The sequence below is a fragment of the Microtus pennsylvanicus genome, chromosome Y, assembly GCF_037038515.1.
Source record: "Microtus pennsylvanicus isolate mMicPen1 chromosome Y, mMicPen1.hap1, whole genome shotgun sequence".
In the NCBI taxonomy this organism is placed as follows: Eukaryota; Metazoa; Chordata; class Mammalia; order Rodentia; family Cricetidae; genus Microtus; species Microtus pennsylvanicus.
In genome coordinates this window covers 2,622,418-2,627,606 of record NC_134602.1, presented here as the reverse complement: position 1 = coordinate 2,627,606, position 5,189 = coordinate 2,622,418, and positions in this window count along the sequence as shown.

The window sequence follows — 5,189 nt, the reverse complement described above, 5'->3', positions numbered from 1 at the left end:
GTCAGCAGTTGAGTGCCATAATTTTTTGAGGGTGTTCACAACCATTCAGGATGGCGTGGTCTATCATACCATATTGGGATAGAAGCAATCTACAGAGTCTTATCATCTGTGAAAACCAAAGAAGAACTTTTTCAAAGCATCATAACCTTAGATCCAAATTTTGAAGACAAGATATTTTCAAAATATATATCTTGGATTAGTTCAGCAGGATTCATAAAGAAATATCTTTAGCAGTTGTTGCTCCTTCCTCAGGATTCAAACATTTCAAAGAGAGCATAATAGCATACAGTATGAAGATTCTCTGTGTTTTTTCCATCTTTTTGCAGCTTTATTTTAACATCTATTTTGTATACTCTTACTTTTTTGAGACAGGTTCTCTGTATATATTTGTCCTGGAATTACTTGGTAGACCATGGTGTCCTTGAACTCACAGAGATCCACTGGTCTCTGCCTCCCAGGCATTGGGATTAAAGGTGTGTGCTACCACACCTTGAAGTCACAGAGGTCAATCTACCTCTGCTTGTTGAAGTCACAGAGGTCAATCTACATCTGCCTAAAAAGTGTTGGGATTAAAGGTGTATACCACCACACTCAACTACTCTCTTTTTTTTTACCTTGAGAACTTTAACATTTTGCCTTCTTATATTTTTAACACACTGTATACTATTTAGAGGTTTTCTTGTCTTTGAATATCTCTTTACCATATATCTCTCTTTTTCTTACTACATGAACCTATAAGGAGAGGGTGAAAGACATGGTTTTGATGGCTGGATCCAGCCAATTACTTAGTTTTCCAGCCTCATCGCGGAGGTACCACTGGAGCCATTTTTATTGCTACAACTCTGTGATGTTTCAAGTCCCTGCCAACATGCAAGCTGCGGCATTCTGCTCACAGACCACACTCAGTCAGACAGCCTGCCTGAAAAAGTCAGAGTTTGCCCTGGCAGGAGGACCCAGAAAGCAAACATTTTAAAATGGCTTAGCTTTTTCCTGCTACAGCTGAAAACTGAAAAACATGCAGTTAACTGTTTATCAACAAAATGTAAGTGTTTTGTGGTTGGACTCTTAAAGAGAGCTGCAATGTTTTGCAGCTAAAGCTGAGTCAGGAAGCCTCTCTTAAATGAGAGTGGTTGCTTGCCTCTAGCAAGCAGAGCAGACCCAAGAATTTGCTGCTACCAAGAAATCATGCTTCTATCTATATTTTCCCAAGCTTTCTCAGACTTTCTGTGGATTCATTTATCCATGTCTGGGAACCATTTGTAGATGTAGCTGTGGGCTGAGTTCCTGCTCTGTGGCAGTGGGCCACCTGGCTAGCTTATGCTCTGATATAACAACACACAAATTGTATTCTTTTAAATACTGCTTGACCCATTAGTTTCAGCCTCTTATTGGCTAATTCTCACATCTTGATTAACCCATTTCTAATAATTTGTGTAGCACCACACCCCACTCTCCACAACTCTAAGAGAGGGTATGGCACATTGCTTTGGGGAAGGTTCAAGTCCCTCCCTGCTATATCTAGGCTAAGCAAGGCATTAATCCAAATAGAATAGTTTCTTATAAAGCAAGAATTTGCAGTAAGGATATATTCTTGTGGTACTGACTGTGGTCCCTCAGTTTACCCTATCCGTACAATTATCGGCCACATTCAAAGTGACTAGTTTGGTTCTATGCTTTTCATTTCCAGTACACCTGGGGCTTTTGAGATACCATTAGCTCAGGTAGTGGTTCAGTGAGTGTATCCATCATGGTACTGAACTCTTTGCTCATAATCTCATTTCTCCACATATTCAACTGTATTTTGAGAGCTCAATCCAGTGTTCTGATTCAGGTCTCTAACTTTAGTTCCATCAGTTGTTGGATAAAGGTTCTATGGAGATATTTAAGATATTCATCAGTCTCAGAACAGGGCAAGTTAATTTGGGTACCATCTTTTCTCTTACTTAGAGTATCAGCTGGGATCATCCTTGTGGATTAATGAGAATTTATCTCCGAACAGGCTTCTAGCTGACCCTATAATGGATCCCTCAACTAAGTTATCTTTTCTTTGCTCTCATCTCTGGCATTCCTCCATCTTGACTACTGCATTTCCTCAAGTTCTCCCCAAATCTCCCCTTCATCATTTCTCTTCCATTCTACACTCTCTTCTCCTTAAACCTCAATGTTCACAATATTGCAGGCAACCTTGTCTGATTTGATTTTCCACATGGCATGATATATATTTTTCTTAGGGTTTACATTGTTATGTGTCTTCTCTACGAAAATGAAATATAGGCTCAATATCCTTCCATAACAACTAGTATCCACTTATGGGTGAGTACATACTATTTTCATATTTTTGGGTCTGGGTGGCCTCACTCAGGATTGTGATTTTTAATTCCACACATTGGCATGCAAAATTCAAGATGTCATTATTTTTCAACTGAGTACTACTCTAATGTGTAAATGTGCCATATTTTCTTTATCCCTCCCTTGGTTGGGGAGCATCTAGGCTTTCTTTTCAGATTCTGGCTAAAAATAATGACGCTATGAACATAGTTGAACAAATGAATTTGTAGTATAATTGAGTATCATTTGGATAAATATATATCCCAAAGAAAAGATACTCAAAAGTCCTATTGCTGGATACAGAGGTAGGTTGGGTCCATATTTTTCAATTGCTACTTAGGACAATATATTTTTCTTTAGATAAAAGAATAATACAATTAAAACTCATTATGTCAAGATATTTCTGTATATTCCTATAGCATACTTTCCTCACCTCTTTTATCAGTCGTGCTTTTTCCAATCCAATTTATACTTACACATATTTGTAAAATTATATGGACACTCACAAAAATTAAAAGCTTTTTATGTGTTTTGATGTATCTGTGTATACATAACTGAGTGAAAAACTTTTACATTCTTAATTCTCTGCCCTTATGGAATTGTGTGCTCATTACCTTGTTTGTTATCTATGCACATGCATTCCGAGCTACTTTTCAAACTTTATCTTTTATTGTTTGATCAAATATGTTTTTATTTTTAAATTTATTTTCATATTTGTTTTTATCTCTTCCTTTTTCTGTTCTTTTTGCTAGTTCAATTATTTCTTCATATCTAAATCTTTTTTTTTTCATTTTAAATTGCCATCCATAAGAGCACTGAAAATGTTCAACATGGTCCAACTGCATTGCAAACATTTTTTTCATACAAACAACATTAAAAATAATAATAGTTGGTCTATTTTCCCTGTACATAGTTATGAATATTAGGCAAGTAATTTTGACATTAGATGGCATAAAAGAACAAAGATTCTCTTCTATAATCATAATAATTTTTAGCAGAATCAGAAATATTCATGCTGTGATCTACTTGTATTTAAACACAGTGAAACAAAAGAAATGATTTCTTATTCCAGGTTCATTGCCTGTGTAGACTGAGTAATAAACATTCATCATGAAATAGCTGAGTGACTTTTGATTTAGTCACAGTTCCTTCTATTTGTTCAAAGCCATCTGGAGACATATCAGAGTCAAAATTCATAAAATCTTCTAACCATCACATGGCATAGAATTCCAGAATTCCCTGTGAAGGCATACAGGAATTACAAGTGGAATAATGTATAGCATAAACCTTAATGCTATGTATGACACATCTGTTTGGAAAATACCATAAAAGAACTAGAGATCACTTATTGTTATTTCTTTTGGTTAGAAGAAGTCAAGTGTGAAAATTTCCAAGATACATTACAGAGTGACTCTTGTGATTAGAAAATGTAGATCACCATATCTACTGCTAGGAAAGAATAAAGACAGGTCTACAGTGGAAGCCTTTTAGAGACAAAATACTAACAAGAAGTCCAGAATATCACAGATTATAATACACAGAATCACTTAGAAAAAATACCTACTCTTGTCAACAGAGTTGTCTACTTTCCTTGAGAGTAGATTATACTATTAATAGCAATGTTGTACACAGAAAGATACAACACATTTTAAATCCATAGGCTGCTGTTGGTGAGAAGACAGAAAAGACTGAAACATAGCTATTAATGATCTTGTATCTTTTTGACTGAACGTATACTGAGTAAGGGATAGAAAGAGGGGTGGTGTTGTCTGCTTTTGGAAAGAAAAAGGCATATCAAGTAAATGAAGTGCAACTAAATGTTCATCAATCTATTATAATGTCATAGTAATGAGTTCATTTTTCAAGTGAACTTTACTGTAGAGATGTAGTTGGTACACATGGGTGTAAAAATAAAAGATTTATGACACACCGATTTTTGTCTTTAGAAAAAATTAAATTGTCATAAAATGTGTTTTCAACAGTAAGTGATATTTCTTCTAGATTATGAAGATTTTGGATTTTCACAAACACTAGGATCATAACTGTTACCTGGCAACCCAAGTAGGAATCTCACTGCTCATATCAAAAAATGAAACAACAAGAAACAACTGAGATGTACTCTTTTCCTTGGAGGTTTCTATAGTATGTATAAGTATCCTATACAGATTTTATATCAGCATAGGTAAGAAATGATTAAACAAATTAGGCTACAGCCAAATTCATAAATAATGGCCTTTAATCTTACAATTTTCTCCAAGTCATGTGTATTTAGTCTCATTGAATATGATCTGTGGAAATTGCTTTCAAAGACTGTTGTGGTTAGATGTCAACTTTATGGGAATTAAAACTCTGAACAAGGAAATAAAATACTCAGAGGTATCCAGGAAATGATCAGTTTTTCATTTTTATCTCTCTTCATCTAAGTTTTTTTTAAGTGATACTGTTCAAATGAAAAAGTATCCTGTAAATTGAATTCAAATAATACCTTATTTTCCCTCCTTACTACTAGCCAGGAGATTTATTCGGAGGTTAAAACCAGGATGATAACAGTATTTTCAAGGCTAAGAAACAGCAGATAACTAAAGAGACGAAAGGAAATCCAAAGTGTTTCTTTGAAATGGGTTGAACCTTTCAGTCTATAACTTTCCAGTGTAGGGATTATTGAGATATCTAGTCGAGGACTTTGGGTTTTTACTCAGAAGGCCATGGGCTGGAATATAGGCTACTTGCTGCTTTTGAAATATTTAGATTATTATATGGAAAAAACCTGGCAATCAGAGGTACTTAGTGTCACTTTCCTGACCAGTAGCACATTGCAGACACCAAGAGGATTTAAAACACTTCTTTTCTTAGACAGAAAT